Genomic DNA, 22,485 nt, shown 5'->3' with positions numbered 1-22,485 from the left:
TCAAGCAAGGACTCACCCAGAACCTGCATCTGTGCCAAGCTAGGATGAGGCCAACTTCCCGACCTCCAGTCCATACACTCAGCAAGGGCAGCCAGACTCACACCCACAAATCAAACAGGGCACTATGCCAGATGGACAAACAGGGTGTCAAGGGTAAGACTCCAAAGGGACCATAGGCAGTGACACATCATGGAGGAGGATGGTGGCTGTGAGGGCATTTGATGGATTTAAATCTTTCCTCTACTTTCTGCTGTGTGGGCTTGGGTAAATGTACTAGGTTCTCTGAGTCAGGCTTTCTTTAGCTGCAAAGTGGTTCAAAAGGGGAGCGCCCCTCAAATGTGGTAAGCATATGGGGCGCTCAGTACAAGGTCTGACACACAATAATTGCCAAGGGCACAATTGCTGTTTAGACACCCAGGAAGAGGGAGGGGGTGAACTGACTTCTTCCTATTTGCCGTGAGACTTGGATCATGACACAGGAATAGACGTAGGAGGGGAGCAGGAAGTCGGAAATGAAGACACAGATGGAAAGGGACACACACACACACACACAAAGAGAGAGAGAGAGAGAGAGAGAGAGAGAGAGAGAGAGAGAGAGCGAGCGCTGGTGGAAACACTACTAATAACAAGCCTGGCCTGGGAAAGTAGAAGAGCAAAAAATATCTCCATTGCCCAGGGCCAGGAAAACAATGGCCATCCTGGGGGCCACCCTGATGAAAAGATGGGTAAGCTGTACAGGCCCCTCTGGGGCTGGAGGCTTCTCTTTTCTTTTTTTCACATTTACTGCACAGGAAATGAGTGTCTAAACTAGGAGCTCCCAGGATTTACAAACCCTACTTGGACTTGAAGAAAAGGTTCAGCTGTCAAAGCTTTGTCCTTACAGAACCAGAAGAGAAAGAGCATAAAGGGTCCGTTTTTACAAACCCTTTTCTTCTATGCACAAACAACTGGTTTCCTTGAGAATAATAAAACCACGCCCATTTATTGAACACTTATTGCTTCCAGGCACTGCTGAGCACTTTGTTCAGAAGACCTCATTTACTCTTAACAATGATTCTCAGAGGAAAATGTGGTTCTCACCAGTCCACAAATGAAAAGGCTGAGAGGCAACCATCTGCCACAGGTCAGCTGGAGCTCAGGTCCCAGAGCTCCTGGCACTGCCTCTGCGCTCCACTGCCTACCCCTCCATCCTTTTCAGTGTCTCCATTACAAGGATTTGCCCTCATGGCTTAATCTGCTGCTGTCAACTGTTGACTTAAAGTCTGGTTGACTCTCAATCAGCAAGGAGGCTGCCCACGTGGCAGGTGGGTCAGGGACACTGCAAGGGGAACACTGCTCTATTTTGCATGGTTTAGAATCAACTAGATCTGCTATATGAAAAGGGATTACTCTTTTCGAGCCTCCGCTTCCCCTCCGTAAAATGTGAGTAATATTACCTGCCTCACTGTGACTATAATAAGAGCACAAGTAAAGAAACCCCACAGTGCCTGGGACACTATAGCTGCTCAGTAAAGTGGCCTCCCTTCCCCATTCTTCCCTTCAGAGTGCCTGTCACAGTCTTATGCACTCAGAATTTCCTCCTCTTCCCGAGAAGTTTCTGGAGGTGCTCTAGAAAGGAACCGACTTTGGGTTTCCAGAGTCTAGGACATGGTCCCCAATGGGCTACTCCTCAAAGTACCTGAGGGTAAGTGGTTCGACCTCTGGACCTTCCTCGTTTCAACCCTGCCACTACCCTCTTATCCCAGGCCGGCTTATCAGAACAAAAGGTCTGACCATCTTACTCAGCAATGGGCCCAGCAATGGGCAGTGGACATCTTGGGAAACTCCCAGAGCCCCAAGAGCGCAGTGTGCCCAGGCTGGGAGGAGAGGGCTCACCCTATGATGGAAATGGGAGAAAAAAGTCTAGATGCACATTGATATTTGGGAGCTAGAGTCCTGTAACCGTAAACAGACACGGGCTCTCTTGCACCATGAAAAAAATCACGCTCCTGGGCTTCCATGAGGGTTGGATGCAGTCCAGGGGATCTAGGAAAGGGTTGGAAAGCAGGATTCTCACTCCACGAACTCCCAAATCAATGACTGAGCCAGACCTGCTGACCTGGACACACACATCCTGCGAACGTGCCTTGTTTCAGCGTCACACCCTGGAGAGCAAGGCAAAGGTTAACACACACAGCTTGCTTTTCTCTTCCTGGGAAACACGGCTGTCAGGCAAGGCCAGAGGCCAGTGGGCTCCTCCACACACAGCCTGCAGGGGAAGTGACCCCACCGCTTCCTCCCTACCATCTGACACACTCACCCCTTCCTCTCTGCTGTGCTCAGCAAAGCTTCCCTTTTGACACAAGGCACAGACCGGTCATCAGGAATTCTGCTGCATGGGGTAGACTGGAACATCCCCTCCCAACCTCCATCCCAAACCTGCATCCCCTTGGACTCAGCAATTGCACCACTAAGAATTTATCCCCAAGAGTGTGTGTAACTATGTGTGTTGTGTGTGATTCTGTATATAAAGATATTTGTTTCAGCACTGTCGCCACCAAAAAATAAAGAATATTGAAGTAAATATAAATAAAGTACAAATATAAATAAAATATAAATTTCAAGATAAAGTTTGCTTCCTATACATGTTAAAGGTAAGGTGGGGCTCTCTGTACTCAGTATACTGAAAAAGGAAAACAAAAGATTACAAACAGTAGGTACACAATATAATTATCTTTATTTTGGAAGAAGTGTATTTATAGGGGGGTTGAGTATGCATGTGTAATATACATTTTAAAAATCAGTAAAAATACAATAAACTGATCATGGCATTTACTTGGGGTAAGAGAAAGAGAAACAGGAATATTTTCACCTTCAATTTTGGTATTTTATTTCTTTTGAACATGTATGGTTTTTATAATTTCAAACAAGATTTTCTTATTAAAAAATAATTGTATTCTCTTAGCCTGTCTTCTAGCTAATGCCACCTCCCAGATAGAGGGCTAATATTCAGCATTTGCTCATTGAGTGGGGAGGGCTGTGGGAATTTCAAGTTCAATGTTGACCTATGAAGCCAGCCAAGGTCTACAACCCTATCTACACATACAATCACTGGGAGTACTTTAAAAACACTGCCTCCCAGCCCCTATCCCTTACCATTTAAATCATAGTCTTAGAAGATGGGGTAGATATTGGCAGTTTTCAGAGTTCCCCAGGTGAGTCTACTGGTTGTTACGGGTTGAGAACCATGAGGCTGGATCAAAATAACCAAAAAGACCACTGGACTAGCTGGAAAAAATACTCTTTAAATAGAAAGCAATATTACAGCACAATCTATACTATTAACAATCAGCTGTGCCTTCAAGAGATCTAGTCAGGGAGTTTGTACTCAGTGCCTTTTCACCAAAATCTCTCTCCAGTTTTGGAATTCACCAACTCAAAGAGGGAAAAGCAAGAAGACTGGGGTTCATCCATTCTTAGTTGTGGCCATGTCTTTGCTTTCTTTGGCAGCCTGTGCCTGTCCCCACCTCCAGAAAGCCAACATCAACCACTGAGGGCCTAAGCTCAGCCTTTCTCTGCTCCAGGAGGAACAGCTGAAAGAATCAGAGGTGCCAAGCCCACAGAAAGCATATAAGAGACATATAACAGCTGTTTTAAATCTTTAAAGGACTATCAATATGGAAAGTTCAACTCCAGTTGTATCCAAAGAAGGCAGTGGCTAATGAGTGCAAATTATAGGAAAGCTGGTCTTTACCCAACATCAGGAAGAACTTTCCAACCACAGTTGCTCAAGGACGGAAGGGGCTGTTTTGTGATGTAACGGGATTGTCAGAGTGGGTGTGAGAGACCACCTGTGATGTTGCTGGTACATCCCCTCCCACTCAACCTTCCAACTCTATGAGGCCAGAAACACTTAGAAAGTTTTAGCGAAATCCACTGGGAAGGCAGCTCCTTTAACAGTTTTCTACTCTCAATAAACACTGCCCAAGTACCAGGTGAGCTCCAGGGCCAGCACTGGGTGCTGGCATTGTGGCATCAAGCCAGTCTGTCTTCATAGAGCTTAGACGGGGAGCATTAGCCACATGTGCAATCATTTCTGATGGTCCAGTAAAGTGGAGTACAGGGATAGAAATTGACTACAGGGGAGGCCAGCTACCTTAGATGATTGGGAGGGCCTCTCAGGACAGAATGTTGGAGTTAAATCTAAATGCAAATCTTAAGAAGATGGTTGGGCTCTCAATTTGACTCGATCCAAAACTGGAAGGGAATCTTATATCATATACAGAAATTAATTCAAAATGCATCAAAGATTTCAATGGAGGAGAGAAAATTTAGGCTCAAATCTTCATAATCTTGGACTAGTCAAAGACTTCTAAGATATGACACCAAAAACAAACACAGCAATTAAAAAGACAGAAATTGGACTTCCTCGAGATGAAAAACTTTTGTGCTTCAAAAGACACCAGTGTGAAAGTGAAAAAATAATCTACAGAATGAGAAAAAATATTTGCAAATCATATATCTGATAAGGGACTTATACCCAAAGAACCCTTACAACTCAATACTAAAATCTTATACTCCAGTAGAAAAATGAACAAATTATCCAAACAGTTTCTTTCCAAAAAAGAGACACAAATGCCAATAAGCACAGAAGGAAATGATAACCTCCTTACCCATCAGAGAAATACCAATCAAAACTCCAGTCAAGATGGCTATAATCAGACAGATATGAAGTGTTGGCAAGAATGTAGAGAAACCAGGGCCTCCCCAGTGGCACAGACAGTTGAACGCTGCACTCTGAAGCTGTCTGCAGCCTCTGCAGCATGGGTTCGATCCCGGCCAACCGGCAAGAAACCCACATGGCGAAGCAGACCTCTCCTGTCTCGCCTGCTGCTCCCCTCAGCAGTATTTCTTCAGTCTGCCTGGTCTGCTCCCAGCTCTGTCTCCAGTGAATCCTCTCACCCTCCCGAGCATCTGGCCTGTACCCCAGTTCTTGTATAAAAATAAATAAATCTATAAAAAAAAAAAGAATGTAGAGAAACCAGCATATTCATACATTGCTGGTGGGACCGTAAAATAGTGCAGCTGCTTCAGAAAATAGTCTAATCTTTCCTCAAATGGTTAAAGATGAGTCACCATAAAATCCAGAAATTTTATTCCAAGATATCTAGCCAAGAGATGAAAACTCATGTCCCAAAAACCCAAAAACTTTAACTTGCATATAAACCCAAAAACTTATATGCAAATATTCATAGCAGCACATTATGACATATTATATATTATATAAAAACCCAAAAGTGGTAACAACCAGTGTCCACCAGCTGATGAGTAGATAAATCAAATGATGTGGTATAGCCATGTAATAGAATAATGTTTTGTTATTAAAAGGAATAAACTGTTGATACATGCCACCACATGGATGAGCCTTGAAAACTCAATGAAAGAAGCCAGACACAAAAAGCCACATATGACATGATTCCATTTACATGAAATATCTAGAATAGGCAAATCTATACAGGGAGAAATAAATTGGTGGTTGCCTGGGGCTGGGGTGGTGCCACTGGGGAAAGTAGGGAAAGACTGCTAATGGGATTTGGGGGGAAATGATGAAAATGTCTTAAAATTGAATGTGGCAGTGGTTGTATATTATCTATGAACATACCAAAACCCCCTGAATTAACATTAAATGAGTGAATTGTATAGTATGTGAATTACATCTCAGTAAAGCTGTTGTTAAAAATATTAGACAGGAAAAGATGACACTTGGTAAAAGGGTTCTTGCAAGGAAGGACTCGCTTTCAAATCTTTCTCAACCTGTCTAATTCCTCCAAGCTCCAATCCAGACCCATGGCCTCCTCTCAGCCTCCCTGGTCTGCCTTGCAACCTGGTACCTCCCCTGCACCTTCAACTGGTACACAGTAAACTTGTAGGTAGGGATCATGTCATGTCCACTAGTCTTGAAGGAAACTCATCCTGGGCCTCTGTGATCCCCATGTTAGAGATTACCGCCACCCACACATAGTAGGTGCACTTGTCTGATTACAGAGCAAGCCTGGTTTAAAATGCACCTGTTTTCCCAGTTCAGCAAAAAGAAACCCAGTTGTCTTGCACTGAAGATGGGAAAGAGCTTATATTGGAGCATCTGCTCTGTGTGCCTCGAGAGTTTGCTGGCCCCACAGAGCCTGGCGCGCAATAAAACTTTCCCAGTCAAGCTGCAAAACCGGGAACGCCATCAGCTCCTGTTTGGCTTCCAGGATACAAAAACTGTGCTTAAAATCAGTTAACCTGCTCTGACTTTGGCAACTTCCACAGGAAAGTAACTGCAGAACTAGGTGAAATCTATTCACTTTTTCTTGAAATATTTCTCTGTCTTTTCAGAGTTCTGATCCTGGAGTTTAGCCTGGATGTCTTTCATCTGATCCCCCCCACCCAACCCTGCAGGCTCACCACCTCTCTCTGTCCACAACCGTCTCCTTTTCTAAAACCCTGAAGTGTTCCCGTAGCTGCCCATCAGCACTGGAGCCCAGTCTGCCCATGCCCTGTGGGTCACTTCCCAACCTATTCCCAAACTGTCCTCAGCTGGATCATAAATTCCTTGAAACCAAATTTTTCCCCTGACTTCCCTTGTCTGTTAAAATTCAGTTCAGTACAGTGAAGAGTCAACACCCAGTGCTGACTATGTGCTGGGCTCCTTGAGCGATCTCTGCAATAACAGATAGCATGCATTCTGGCCCGGGGGAAGCAGACTGGTGAGAGAAAGTGGCACTAATGGATAATATGCTCTAGAGGCCACATTGAGAGATCCAAAGGAGAGATGCCAAGATATGATGACCTCCCGGAGGAAGTGAGGTGAAGGGTAAAAGATGAGGAAGTTAAGTTGGGTGAAGAGAACTCAGACAGTGAAATACATAGGTTGAGAGAAGGCAAGAAGGGGAGATGAGCCTAGGAGGGGACACTGGAGATTAAAAAAGAACACCCCAAAGTCTGGGACTCCAGGTGGGCCACAGTCAATATACAATGAGATGACTAGAACAAGATCTGAGTTGGGAGTGGGGAGGCCCCAGTTCCTGGCAATGCATGGGGAGCTCTGCTCTTCGCTGATGGACAGGGCAAAGAATGACTGACGCCTAGAGATGCTTGATGCTTGATGCAGCCAGAGTGTAGTGAAGGGAGAGGGAGCCAGCGCTAGAAGTCAGAGGCTTTGTTTTATGCTCAATTCGTTCCCAGGCTCCAGAACTGAGAGCAAACCTTATAAACCCCTCCTCTCTCTCCCACAAACTTGGCTCAGAACACAGGACAACTGCAATGAGGGGAAGGGGTACCAGGTCATGTCTTCTGGGCCCCTCACCCACTTCTCCCTTCCTGCCTCATGGCCAGGGAGACCCTCTCCTCTGCCACAGCCAACTCCAGGATGTCATTTGCTCCCCAGTCCCTTCTCCCCTCTGGGATGGAGAGGAGGGACCTGCCAAGCCTGCTGGAGAACAGGCCTGCACAGCGGCCAGGGAACCCTGCCAGAGGCTGCATCTGGCCCAGCTTCCCGCACCAATTTCCCCATCTGGCCGAGGCGTAGAGGTGAGGCCAGAAATACACAGCGGCCCTCCTCCCCTAAACCCCCCCCAAAGTCACGTCATCCTAGCACTCCCTCGGGGAAGGCAGCCCCCTCCCTCTGACCTCAGCCTGTTTCACTTGGCCAGAGTCCATCCCCAGGGAGCAGGCCCCCTCCCCACACCCTCGCTCACACCCAGGCCCATGCAGGGAAAGGCGAGAGCTATAGATTCCAGCTCTCCCAGGCCATACTCCAAAGCCCTAAATATGGACCTGCCCCTCCCAACCTTGTCTTCTGAGATGCCAGCTGGGCTGCAGAGCGAAGCTGGGGGCTAGGGCACATGGCCAGGACACCTTGGGACAGGTCTTCCTCTCTCTCTCCGCTGCGGAATCTCTCTCCAGTTTTAACAAAGGGGTCCAGGTCGGGGAGATAAGACAGAGAAGCCCCCTGTGTGGCCCCAAATAGCCTCTTATCCGGTGTAGGATCTGGGAAAATTTATCTCATTTCTCTGATCCTGCATTTCCTCACCTGTAAAATGAAGGTAATAGGAGCACAAGCTTTGGACGGTTTGAGTGAGGACTGAACCAGGACATGTACGCCGCACGCTTAGCATGCGTCTGGTCCACAGCAAACACCCAGGGGATGGCAGGTCACTTTTGTTTCCCGACTGCTTCCAGTGGCAGTGCCAACGGAGGCTTAGCACCCCCCCCCCATCTCCATCACAGGGGGTAAATCTGTTATTACTAATTTATCACGGACTTCACCATTCCTATTTATTTTTATACTTTTTCCTGGGTAATAGCCAACTGACCCTTTCTGGATGTCATATGTACTGTGTACAAAAGCAGCTTTAGTAACTTTGTGATGTGGAGTATATTCTCCAATGGGGTGCTTCCTATGCAGACAAGCCCCTCCTGCCAAAGACCCCTGCAGAAATTCTGCAGTTATCACACAGCTGCACACCCACCACCATGCTCCCCACTTCCCTCATCCCAGAGGCAGTGGGTCCAAACTCTAAGCCCCCACCCATGGTCCCCTCATAACTTTTGGCCCATACACTCACTCCTCAGCACTGGGATGGTGGGGGGGGCAGCACTTTCACACCTGTTCAGTGAAAACCCTGGGGAGTTCATAGTAAGCCCAGGGCAGCCCCTTCCCAGAGCAGGTGAAGATGCTCGCTTCTAACTCACAGCCCCAGAGGAAGGAGATCTAAACATCACTAAGCTCCCTGGGAGACCACCCACTCTCCCAGAGAACAACAATCCAGATGCAAGGTAATGAACTAAACCATCCAACAAGAAGGTCTTAAATGGGATGAGAATATAGACATTTACCAAAAAATAAGTACAGCTGGCAACCTATCTAGGCAAAGATATACAGCCTTATGTGTAACTAAAAGAGAAATCAGAACGACAAGATACTCCTTTTCTTTAGTCGACTGACAAAACATTCAAGTTCGGTAAGTCCCAGCATTGAGGAAGGTATGAGGAAACAGACAATCCTCATAACACTGTGGGCAGGAATCGAATTCTTTTCAGAGGGCCATTTGTCAACATCAAAATGAGAAATGCAAACTCTTTGACCCACCAACTCCCCTGCCAAAGTTTATCCCGGAGATAAACTCACAAAAATGTGTCAAGTTTATGTTCAAGTTTTGGGCAGTATCTGTCAAGCTGTTCTAGAACACCCTCACAATTAAATACGCTGCAATGGTCCCAGAGTTAGGTCATCTGAGTTGGGACACTACGCAAAGGGAGAAGTAGGTGTAAAGAACAAGGTGCAAAAGAATCATCCCCTTTACAAAAACACTTTTTATAGGGTCAGCTGGTCAGCTTTGTCTAAGAAAGTGTCGTTCCTGGGAACGCCCTGGTGGTGCGAGGTGACCCACATGGCACAGCAGACCTCTCCTGTCTCACCCGCTGCTCCCCTCAGCAGAGTATTTCAGTAGATCTGCCTGTTCTGCTCCCAACTGTGTCTCTGGTGACTCCTCTCACCCCTGCACCCATGGCCTGCATCCCAGCTCTTGTACGCATAAATAAATAAATCTCTCTAAAAAAAAAAAAGACAGTGCCATTCCTAGTCAAGAGCGAGACCTAATCCTAACCACTCCTTCCCCCCTTTCTGGAACTGTCTCTAACCACCGAACCCCTACAGTGCTGGCAGCCTGTTCCTGCTTGGCCAAGCCATGGAGCTCCAGAAATGTCACTGGACCTGAGGAAGGGACCAGAGCCACCCCAGCAAGTTCCAAGCAGGCTCAATGCACACAGGATCTCAGGAGCCCATGCACAGCCCTGCAATCAGGCCCCAGAAGGGCCCCCATCTCACAGAAGAGGCTGTTGAGGTTCCGAGAGGTTAAGTAACTTGCCTGAGAGGGCACCACAGGACAGAGCAAGCTTTGATTCCAACCCCCATGTTCTTTTCCCTCTCATGGCACAGCCTTAGGTCTCACACCATGTGTCATGGGCTCCTGGAAAGCTGAAGGAGTCCGGAGAGCCTGGGGATGGGAGCAGGGAGGAGCCTGCAGAGGTGGCTGAGCTAAGGAAGGAGGGCCGGGGGCCTCAGCTGGAACAGCCAAGCCAGACCAGTCAGCTGGCTAATGTTTGGCTCACTACTAAAGAGTGATGAAAAAAGGCATCTCAGCATCCACAGTCAATCCCATGCCTGGAAGGGCTCCCTCGTGCTGTCCCCTGCCAGCTGGTGGCCACTCCGGGGCCCCTCATGGAAGCTCTCAGGCTTAAGGTGCTATTTTGAAAGCCTGTCTTGTGGAATGTGTCCAATATGGCACTCTCTCGGGTGACCTCTCACCCACAGATCCTCCAGCATCAGACACCCTCCCACTCCTGCAGAAACCTGCAGGGGATAGACAAGGGACCCAGCAAACCCCACGGGGAAAGAGGGCAGGCATGGAGTTTGGTTCTATCAGTGATTTTGGCTGGCTCAGCCCATCCCTTTGGGCTTCAGTTACCTTGTTTTTAAAATGGAGAGACAAGGAAAAGGGCAGAGCAGGTGGTGTCTCCCCATCTTCTAAGGGTGGGGGAGGTCTCTGTGGATGAACACTACAGCAGGCTAGGGCCCAGACCTTGCTCCTGGCAGTTCCAGCTTCTGGCAGAGGCTGGCTCAAGTGGAGAGAAAGGGAATTTGCAGTCAGGACCTGGGGTTTGTGGCCAGCTTGGTCACCATGGGCTTTGTGACCTGGGCCCACATCTTCTGCAGTTCGAGAGGAGGTTCTAGGTGTCAAGCAAACATTCAGCAAGTCTAAGAACAGACTGTCCCCTTCCCCAAGCTCTGACTTCACCATCCACTTGATGGACACGAGTGGGAATCTCAATAGAGAAACTAAGAAAAAGGATGTCTCCGGCATTTTAACCACAACTGGTTAAAACGGTGTAGGCCAATCAGAGAGCAAGGGAATTAGACTCCTAGGATCAGAAAGGGAACTGCAAGGCCACTGAGCCCTGCCCTGTGCTGGTATACACTCCGAGCTGATAGGGAAGTCACGAAGAAGGTGATCCATTCAATCTCTGGGCATCTGACCATCAGAACGGTCTTCCTTATAGTGATTTGAATCTATTTCCTGCTACACTTGAATCTAACTCCTGCCCATAGTTTCATACCTGGTGCCCCAGAGAACAGCTCAACTGCCTCTCGGGAAGGAAAGCAGTCTACATCCCCTCTCCCAGCCACCCCCTTCCGCTCCGGCTAACCTCCCCACTTCCTCTTGATGCTCCTCGTGACCTGTCCTGTCTCCTCCACCAGCAGGGCTGCCCTCCTCAGATCCTGCTCTGCTTCAGTGTCCACTAGGACAAGACCCACCCTCCCGGTTGAAGACAGACTCAGGGCAGAACCTCCCTGCTAAGCTTTCTACATTGAATGTCTGTGAGTGCAGCCTAGGAAATGTGGATTCTGGGGAGGCAAGCCCAGGATTTGGAAAGTCACTCATACTGTTGACTTCCGCTGAGCCCCCAGGCAACACAAACCTTGACACCTCACCCTCCTGCTCCCATGAAAACTAAGCCTCCTGCTACTTGCACTGGAGCTACTGATTTCTTGAATCAAAACCCATTACATTTATGCCAATTCTACCCAGCCTTCCTCAAGTAGTTTTGGCGGCTGGCTTGTCGGAAGCACTCTCTCTCCTTCCTACCTGTGTTGCCTGTAACTGTAAGCAGGATGACATCAAAATCACATCCAAGTCACTGACAAACACCTGTGGTCAGAGACAGAGAACAGAGCCTGTGGTACCTTCCTGAGACTCTCCCGCAGGTCAGTGCTGATACACTCAGCTCTGTCGGAAGCCAAGATCAAGGATGCTTCTGGGTAAACCACACTATGTATAACACATTATTTTATTCTTCACTCCCTAAGAGGGGTTCCCTACATAAAGCAATCATCAGCAAATGTTTTCCTAGAATGAGAAATTCTAGGAAATTCAGAATTTCAGAAATTCTAGAAAACTCAGAAATTCTAGAAATTCAGACCTGTTTTGCAGGTCTGAAATCTGGCTAATAAAGATGCATATGCTTGCTGAGGGCTGACCCTGAGCTAGACACCTCACATGCTCCCTGGAGCCCAGGTGCACTGCCCATTTCAGACATGAAAGCACATCAGTGGCAGCGTTACCCCTGCTGCCAGCCAGTGTACCCGGGCTCCAGGGAGCATGTGGCTGCTGAGGTCACACATATGGAAGCCTGCATGGATGCCCAGGTCTGTGGGCAAAAGTTCTGCTCTTCCCACTGTGCGATGCTACCTCTCACGTTTCCTTAAAGAAGGTTCCACTAGGTTATGTCCTTTCTGGACTGAGTCCAGAACCCCATTCAGGCCCCAGTGTCCCCCCACCTCCTTTCTGTCATTACACAGCTTTAGACCATTTGGGGATTGCAGACCTGTGGAAACAGAGGAGGCCAGTATTTTTGATGGCAAGGCAAGTTCAATTCCTCTGGTGCCCCAGGCATACATTAGAACCTGGCAGCAACCCAGACCCATCTCTATTCTGGGTCTACCAACAGAGCAGGCCTGCCCTAAGTTCAGGAGAAGCGGCGTTCTGAGCCTCACCTTAACTTCCTGTAAAATGGGTATCACAACAGTAATAGGCAGCTGCCTTCGTGGGTTGCAGTGAAGATCCTGAAACTCATGAACCTCTGCCACATGCTGTTCCTTCTGCCTGAACCCCTCCCCCCCACCCCATGTCCCTCGGAACTTGCAGAGCTCTCCTGTGCAGCATCAGTACACCTGCTCCTTTCCAACAGGAGCCGGATCTCAGCCCACCACTGCAAGTCTGCATCTGTGACTCGGTGAGCAATGGCTTCCCAGTCAGTCTGCGAGCAAGCTCCTCTCCTGGAATGCAGTTGTTTTGATTCACCAGCAACCTGCAGCACCTGACATGGTGCCTGGCACACAACAGGCACTGAATAAATGCTTGTTGGATGCATGAAAGATCAGATGAGAAACTGGACATGGGCATACTTCTCATAAGGCCAATGTGGCTGAGCCAGTGCAAGAGCTACACATGGTCACCATCAGATAACTAGGAGAAGCAGCTTAGAGGGCCTGGGAAGCAATGAAAGGGTGGTCTTCAGACAGGGCCAGAGAATGGGAAAAGCAGAATATGGAAGTGATGAAGGGACGAATCTAGTTCCTTCCAAACATGGATGTCCTATGACTAATCTGTCATCTTGACAGGTCCACACCCATCGCAGATGACAAGTCTAATGAGTTACCCAGGGAGCTAGGGGTGGAGGAGGGCGGAAGGGGCCATCATATCCCCAGAACCAAGGAAACTTGGCCCTCAGCAGCAGTTTATGTCATGAGCTGTAACATGGAGGCCTGTGCGTGGAGTGAGGATGGAGATTAGACAGCTCCCTCACTTAAGGGAGGGGCAGATGGTATTCTTTTGTTCCCTGGCCTCTTCCCCTTCTCCTTCCCCAGCCTGGAATGCTTACTCCCTCCTATCTCCCTTTTCACCTTTACCACCCCCTCAAGACTTCCCTCCCTGAAAACTCTACTAAAACACAGTTTCTATCCGCCTGGGGCGGGGCAGAGAGCATGCGCTTTGGAGTTAGACATGTGAGTTCCAGCGCAGCTCAGCCTCCTGTGAGCTGTAGGGCGCTGGGCAAGTAACATAACCTCTCTGAGCCTCAGTCCTGTATTTGTAAAATGAACCACACGGGGCTGCTGTGAGACTGAAGAAAGCATGAACACTAGTAACACTCAGCACAGAGTGCGGCATACTCAGGACACCGAGTCCTGTCAGCTCCTCCCTAGGATGGGTACCTGGTTCTGTGGGCCTGGAGAATTATCTTTGCATACAAGGAAGTATTCTCTCTATATCTAGAATGCGAGGGTTTTGAGCACAACGCTGTGTCCTGACCACCTCAGCAGTCCTCAGAGAGGGAACGCAGTATTAAGCATGGAGCCTGTTTCCTTGCCTCTGAAATAGCCACACCAAAGTGGATGAGGATAGTCCTGCCTTGCAGAGGGCTGCTGTGAGGCTTATGTGAAGGCCTGCGTGGATGGAGCTTAATTCAGTCCCTGGCATAGAATTCAATCAAGGCCAGAGACCATGCTCTCCATCCTGGCAGAGGCCCGGTATGGGACGGTGGGGCACTGCCACATCTTTTGGAAGGTAGGAAGGAGGTCTTTGTTACAAGATGCTGTGGTTCTCTGCCTCCTCACTCAAGTATCACTGCCCAGCAAGCAGGGTGCAGGGTGGGGGGGGGTGGTCCCTGCTAGAGAGAGCTGCGGAGCCAGGACGAGCGCCAGGTCCCCAGTCTGCCCCAGGAACAAGCGTCCCTTCTCCATGCCTGGGACTTCTTCCCGATGATTCACGGACAACATTCTCAGGTTTAAGAACAACCTTCTCACATTGCTTTTACTGCCACTCCTCAAATGAGCTTCCCCCAGCTCATTAAAGCAGGCAGGCCAGCATCTCAGAAATTGGTCAGCTTTGAAGCACTGCCCTCCCTGGGGGCGGCCCTGAGATAACCCAGCCGAACTTTTTATTAAAGCAAGATGATTCCAGGTCTCTTTCCAATTAAAGTCAGGCTGCCTGGCCTTCCCACCTTCCCCAGCTTCTCAAGCTCAACCTGGCGAGGGGAGGTGGGCTGGAGAAGCCAGGGCAAATCTCATCATGCAGATATTTGGCTTCAGAGTCACTGCCTGGAGTCCATGGGCAGGGACTCTGCCAGAGCCACAGCCCTGTGGCCGAGTGTCCATCTTCATTTCAGACTGGGGATGAGGAGTCTCTTCCAGCAAATGTGCCCTTCGGGCCTTAGGAGAACAAAGAAAGTTTCTGTTCTGTGCTTCCTCCTTCCTCCTCCTAACCCTCACCCCCAGACCAGTCGGACTAGGCTTGGGTGAGCCAGGATCTTACATTGGTGCATTAATTTATTTCCCAGGTGAAAGGCGCTGTCGCAACCTCTGAAGCCACATGTGGCACGCACACATGCACACATGCACACACATGCACATACACACACTCTCTCTTTTTTTAAAGGAGCAGCCACCCGCCGCTGTTCATGCTGTCTTGACAGTTCTTCCTCCTTTTGAAGTCTCCATCACATCTTTTACCCACTGAGTGGGAAGTTCCATGCTGCCGGGTTCTTATTTTCTTAACACAGTGGAAATATTTGGCCTTTTTCATAATATTTAGCTCTCCTGATACAATACATAGACAGTGCTCTTTTTTCAATGTTGTGTTTTCAAGGGACTGTTTATTTAATGGCGATCTGTAGGGTACCACATGCTGTGAGGGGCCAGCCCCACAGGCGGGGAGCAGTGAAGGGCAGGGGCATCCACCACGTTGTAGGACACACACAGCATCCCAACTTCTCTACAAGAGCAGTTTATGGTGCCCTTTTTAAGTTAAAGAGGCTCTCTGAGTCACTCTCCCAAGACTCCCACCCCAAAAGCAATAAATGAGACTAAAATGAACATTTGTGAGGGTAAAAAGGTAATGCCATTTTTTAAAGGAAGGATTCTGTTTGTTTTTTTAAATAGGTCTGGTTCCAGCCTTTGAAGATGATGGATTAACATGTAATCCTGTGTCAACCACCCAACAAGTATTTACTGAGCACCTGCTAAGTGCAAAGTTCTGTGGAGGAAGGTGGGGGCAGGGCAGAGGGGGGCAGGCCCTCTGGAGAAGAGGAAGAAAAGACCCTGATGGCTGCCCTCCCCCAGCCCACAGTGTAACTGGAGAAACTAGGCAAACACAGAGCATGTACATAACCAAGGACCTCAAGCCACATTTACGACTTGCTGTAACAAGGCAAAGTAGAAGGCCACAGTCATAGTGTACTCCAGCAACGTAAGATGTCACAGAGCACTTATGATTAATCATTAACGGAAAGGTGCAGGCCCCCAAAGCTGGAAGTATTAGATGGTATTATTTTGCCTATAATTATCCCCAGCAAATAAACCCAACTTATTTTCATTTACAAGCAAGGCTGCAGGCCACAATTTAAACAGAGCTAAATCCCCAAACCTGGCTTCTAAAATCAGATTAACAGGAAAGGTCTGCAGCTCCACCCCTATCATGGGCAAACTCAGGTGAAGCAATACCTTTCAGAGGCCATTCTTGGGGTAATACGCACGCACGAATGATCAGTGAGGCTTCAAGGCACTAAGCAATGAGGAAAACAAGATAAGAGGGGCTTATTTCAGATTAAGTTGAAATACAAAGGAGGTTTAGTTTTGAAAAGCTAGCTGCATTCTAAAGATAGTGGAGAAAGGTTTTAGGTTTCTGGTCCCATTAGTGAGAAATGGGTAGGGAATTATAAAGAGAACTTTCATTACAAGCAAGGAAGACAGACCAGAAAGGAATGATAGGAAGACATTAAAACTCACTATGTCCTTCAACCGAGGTTGGATTGGCCCTTTGGGAAAAATGCCAACAGCCTGAAAGTTCCTTTCTAGAAGGAGAGAGAAAACTGACTCCCTCTTCTGGAGAATATCAGGTGTTGAGGAGGGGGCAGGAGCATGGCCATCGTGGCACATGATGGCGGGTGCACAGACTGGACAGCCATTCTGAAAAGCAACATGGTAGCATGTACCCGGTCTGTGTACACCCAGCAATCCCACTCCTGGGTACACAGAGGTGGGGGCAGTCTCTGCAGTTTAAAAGGAGTGCAGTGTAGAAGATGCTTGCTGCAGCAAATGTCTGCAGCAGAGTGCTGGAGGCAACCTCAGTGTCCTTTAAAAGAGCGAGTCAACAAGTAACAGTGGTAGATGCCAACATGGAATGAGATGCAGCCATCAAAAACAGTAAAGGAGATGCCACATCAGTGTAAACAGATCTTAAAAACATAGTATTGAGTGAGAAAAACAAAATCTATAGAGAATATCAACTACATAAGTTACAAGCCAAAGACAGGAACAGCACAACCTGTTTTCTGAGGATATGTCAGTTTATATTAAACAGCTTAGAGTGGATACACAGGGAAAAAGGGATAGGAGTGTGGACTTATGATAAAAGGGAAAATAAAAATAAGGCAGGAAGAGGGCTTTGCAATGGTGATAGTGTGCAGCGAACTGAAAAATACGATTAAGTTGCTGCACCTGAGGTCAGAAAAACCAGCATCTGACCTACTTTTGGGGGGAAAAGCTGAGACACAGGAGAGGAGCAGCAGTTTTGATGTAGTGTGACAGGCAAGGCCCCAGTACTCTAGGCTTTACTTAGCGGCTGGTAAATAGCCTGGCGCTCACAGACAGGACACTGTCTCTCCTCTCCCACCCTAAGTGTCTGGGACAGTGCCTCAGGTATGCTTGTTCAATTAATCTTGCAAAAGAATGAAATGTGCAAGCCAATAATTATAAGACAAGAGTGAAGGAGGCCTGAATGCCTCTTATGGATTTGGAAGCCCCTTTAGAAGACACATCTGATATAAGCCTTAATAATTTCAGCAGGTAAAGGTATGTCCCAGGCAATGAAAGTGGCTTGGGAAAAGTATGGAGAGAGGCTAAGAGACCAAAAGGTCTAGACTGGTTGCAGTGACCTGCAGAAGTTGATCTAGGCTGTTGCATGGCCTAGGAATTAGGGGTGAAGGGACCAGGGGTGCAAAATGGAAATGAAAGGTGAATGAGTCTAAGAGACCGGACAGAAGCAGGTCTGGACAGTAACTCCAGCACTTGGCTCATGATCAGAATCTTCTGGAGAGTTTGAAAAAGACATGAACTTTGGGTCCCACCCCAAGCTTGGAGCAGGTGAGCCCTAACAGAGACTTCTTCATCAGCTTCCAGGCAGACCTGGGCACCACTCACCAAGAGAACACAGACTCTAAATGAACATGGAGGAGGAGAAGTCAAAAGTCACTCCCGATTTTGACTCATGGCGCTGTTAACTCACAGACAGGGCGTCAGGGAGCAGAGTTAGGTGGGTGGGGAGAAAAGAGCTGCTGTTGGTGAGAAAAGCTGGCTGGAAGGGACAGAAGAGGTCCTGCAGAGAACACGCATCTGCCCAGGGGTCGTAGATGAAGTGGAAAAGAGCACAGGCGGAAGAAAATGAAAACGCAAGACTGGTAGTTGAACAGAAATTGGGGAAACATCTCTGTTTTGAAGTGGAAAGCTTTATCCACGGAGCTAAGTGGAACCATGAGAAGTGGGGAAAGCCTGGGCAGAGAAAGAACACAAAGCCAGATTTCCATATGCAGCTGCAATGAAATCACATCCCTCTGGGGCTAATATCTATGGGTCCATCCTCTGACTGGACACCTCCTAAGGGGGCTGCAGGTTATAGAGGCTCCACCTGCAAACAGCATGGAGTCATCCATCACATCACAGGTGGACTGTTCTGGATGCCCGACATGGGTGACTGACCTTCGGCCTTTCGTTTCTCTTTTACTCTCATTCGGCTTCTCAGAGTACACAGACTCTTGTACAAATTGCCCTCACTCTGCACTGCATGGGCAATTCAAGGCATTTTCAAAGGTAACGTTGGCCCTCCTTGCCGACTTGAGATGCAGACCCAGATGTCAGACGAGGCTTCACACACTGCCATTACCTCCCAGCTGGTTTTCCAGTTTCCTCTGTTCTCTTGAGTCCAATCGATCCTTCACACCACATGTGGAGATATGTCTTTAAACACACAATGGGTCCTGTCAAGCAACACCTCTAGGGCAGTCCAGGCCTGCAGGGAAGACTTAACTCCCAGGCATGGTGCTCCACTCCCATTCCCAGTCTCTCTTCATGCCCCAAGTCCACACCTGGGCTCCTCTCTGCCCCATCATCTGCCATCTGATCTTATCACTGCCTACCAGAAAGGGCCGTGCTTCTGCTGTTAGTAACCTGAAGAGTAACAGGACAAGCTGCGGAGCCCGGGACACCTGGCTCGATTCCCAGCCCCACCAGCCTGGCTCAGTCTTCTCCTCTTTGGTAAAATGGAGATGCTTATCCCATTAGCGGTCACTCCTCATCACCCTCAGCCCTGGCAACTACTAAGGTGCTTTTGGTTTTTATGAGTTGCCTATTCTGGCATCTCAAATTAATGAACTCATAGAATATGTGGTCTCTGTGTTTGGCTTCTTTCAATTAGCATCCTGTTATCAAGGTTCTTCCATGCTGAAGCATAAATCATTACTTTATTCCTTCTGATGGCTTCATTGTATTCCATGGATAGAAGCATTCAATCGCCCCCGCCAGACACGGCTGCCCAGGGAACGCAGTGCAGCCTGGAGCCTCTGCCAACCTCGGCTCCGAGTGCCGACAAAGTGTAGAGGCTCCTGCTGACTCCAGTGGACACAGAGAGTGAGTAAGAAATAAAAACGTTGTTTGTTTGTTCCTGTAGCATGACCCATCCCATCCTGACTGTTATGCCAATTCTTCACTCTTATAAATAAATAAAACTTTGTGGCTGTTTGTTCCTGTAGCATAACCCATCCCATCCTGATTGACATGCCAGCTTTTCCCTCTTATAAATACATAGCAATAAAAATGCTTGCACATGTCTTCTCGTGTTATCACGAGAAGATGTGGACAAGTTTCTCGAGCTCTTTAGTCAAGGATATTTGCCTAGAACTGGGACACCAGGTCACAGGACATGTGCGCTTTCAGAGCTACCAGACGTTGCCAAGTTGCTTTACAAAGTGGTCAATCCATGTAAATTTTCATCATCAACCTTTGAATGTCCCCAATACCCTATAATATAACTGTCCCTTGGGACAGTTAGATTTTTCATCCTGTGCTTTCCAACAGGGAATCATAAAACCTCTTGAACAAACTAGTCTAGGACACTCAAGGATACAGAAGACACCAAATATTCTGGTTGACCAGAAACCCGTTTATGTTGCATTTTTTGCCTTTAAATATTACTTTACTAGTCCCGTTTGCGGCCTTAGTGATCTCTGAAAATGGTTCGCTACTCACTTGACCCAGAAAACCCTACAAAGTCATGCAAATCAAGAGGTTCAAATCTCCGTGTTCATTTTAAAAACACGCGTGAAACTACCCAGGCCATCAAGGGTATGCATATCTGAAAAGCCACCAAGTGTCTGAAGGATATCACTCTACAGAAGCAGTGCGTGCCATTCCGTCATTACAAAGGTGGCATTGGCAGGTGTGCCCAGGCCAAACAGTGGGGTTGGACACAAGGTCGGTGGCCCAAAGAGAGTGCTGAATTTTTACTGCACATGCTTAAAAATGCAGAGAGTAATGCCGAACTTAAGGGTTTAGATGCAGATTCTCTGGTCATTGAGCACATCCAGGTGAACAAAGCCCCTGAGATGCGTCGCAGAACTTACAGAGCTCATGGTTGGATTAACCCATACATGAGCTCCCCCTGCCACATTGAGATGATCCTTACTGAAAAAGAGCAGATTGTTCCTAAACCAGAAGAGGAGGTGGCACAGAAGAAAAAGATATCGCAGAAGAAACTGAAGAAACAAAAACTTATGACAAGGGAGTAAGTTCTACATAAAATAAAAGGAAGCAAAAGTAAAAAAATTTTTAAATAAATAAATAAATATTACTTTAAATAATGTTTAAAAGTATAAAAATAAAAAAGAAATACTATTTTAGCCTGATAACTAGTCATGGATTTTTTTTTTTTTTTAAAGCAAGCTAGTACAGTGTTCCTGAGTTGATTTCATAGATCCAGAGGGGTCTTTCCTGTACATATCAGTTCTCACTGTATGAATTTAGATATAAATGGATTAGAAGAGTGGATTAAAGGTGGCCTGGCCTACCTGACATAAATCCCAGACTCTGTTATCTATCAGTGTCACATTAATAATTTATCCTACAAAAAAAAAAAAAAAAAACAGGATAGAGAAATCCTATAGGATGTTCCCATAGAAAATGCTCACACATTTCCCATGGAAAATGCCCACACTAGGGGAGTGCTCCACCCAGGCCCTGGGTCAGCCCTTCCAGCATTGTGGTGAGGGCTCCTGCCCACCGACATTCCCAAATACACACCATGTTCAGGGCAGAGTTGTTCACAATGGCAACAACAAAAGGGTCAGAGCTGTTATAAGCGTTCATTAATAGCGGGATACTTTTTTAAAATTAGAATCCCTTGCTTCTGCATCTGTAGTGCCTTGAAAGTGAGATGATGAATTTCCATGTGGTTTAAGACAGTGTCAACTGGGATTTTGTTGCCCACAGCTGAACTCCTCCTGACAGATTCACCAGTTTTACATGGGACCAGCTCTGGCTAGAGGAGAAACAGCATGAACTCCAAAGCCCTTGGCGACTTCCCCCCTGGCTGCCCCTAGAGACAAGTCCCATGACCCGGTGTCTCCAGGGAAGAGAGTCTGACCAGGGCCCAGCAACTTTCACCAAGACTTGGTAAGGGGGCTGGGGAGTTAGTCAACAGGAAAAACAAATAAAGAGACTTTTCTGTCTCTCTCCCCATCCCCTCCAGGAAAGAGAGTCCCCGGGGGACAGATCAGTGAAGGCTCTGGCTGTTTCCACCCTTCCCCCAAGTCACTTGAATAGACGTAATGGGAATAAACTACAGGCAAGCCCACACTTCCCTAAGAGACCCAGCTCTGCCAGCTTCAAGGAGGTGGGTTGGGGAGAAAATCCCTACGCCAGTGACACAGGCAGGGGAGGACTTGTCTGTAGAGCCTGTACCCAGGACCAGGGCCAGCCCCGCCAGAGCCCAGGTGAGGGCTTGTACCCAGAGCTCCTCAGCCACCCCGGGGAATGACCCTCACTCACCCCACAAGTCATCAAAAGGGCTGATGGTGGATGACCCTTGAAAATGTTATGCTAACGAAAGAAGGCACTCCCGAAAGGCCGCATGATATGACTCCACTTGTAAGAAATGTCCGGCATCGGCAAGTCCACAGGGACTGGAATTAAATTCTTGGTTTCCAAGGACTGAGAATTCTGGTAAATCCAAGGTCTGGGTTTACCTGACATAAAGTTTCACAGACTTTCTTGCCTATCAATGTCACTTCCATAATTTATTGTACAAAAAATAGGAGAGAAATATCCTATAGGAGGTGTGTGTGTAGGGTAATGAAACTGTTCTGAAATGGACATGGATGGTGGTTGCACAATTTTGTGAACATACTAACAACCACTGAGTTGTACATTCTAAATGGGTCACAGTAGGATCCCTCCATCCAAAGTATGATGCCAGAATTACATCTCAATAAAGCTGCTTCCCAAAAAGGAGGGGGCTAACAGCATCATTATGGCCCAGCTGCTGCCACGCCTAGGAGCTCTGTGAGTCTGACAGGCTCCGCTGCTTTCTGTGTTTTTCCACAATCATTGCATCTATGCCCACCATGAACTCTATGACTATGCTCCTGTTACTATCCCCACGTAAAGAACTAATACTAACAGTGTTCAGGCCTGGGAACTTAAGAGGGGGTGGCTTTTGAAACTTTGCGCTGCTCAGGTTACTCCCCTGTTTCCCAGAGCTCACCTGGCTACTGCGGCGGGGGGCACATGGTGGCTAGGGACAGAGGTGGCCCTTTCAGGTTCTCGGTGACACCAACAGGAGCTGCCTGTTCACCAGA

General features: G+C 47.8%; 1 protein-coding gene and 1 pseudogene across 2 annotated transcripts in view; one reads left to right on the top strand and one right to left on the bottom strand.

Moving 5' to 3' along the window:
• Nucleotides 1-22,485, bottom strand: part of SH3PXD2A (SH3 and PX domains 2A) — a 210,767-nt gene that overhangs the window by 168,828 nt on the left and 19,454 nt on the right. The gene's annotated exons all lie outside the window — the stretch shown is intronic.
• On the top strand, nt 19,847-20,418 carry LOC119234572 (60S ribosomal protein L17-like; annotated as a pseudogene).

This window comes from Talpa occidentalis, unplaced genomic scaffold, assembly GCF_014898055.3.
Source record: "Talpa occidentalis isolate TD23 unplaced genomic scaffold, MPIMG_talOcc4v2.1 talOcc4.8, whole genome shotgun sequence".
NCBI lineage: Eukaryota > Metazoa > Chordata > Mammalia > Eulipotyphla > Talpidae > Talpa > Talpa occidentalis.
The sequence above is the reverse complement of the archived record's forward strand: the minus strand, read 5'-3'. Positions and strand labels throughout refer to the sequence as shown.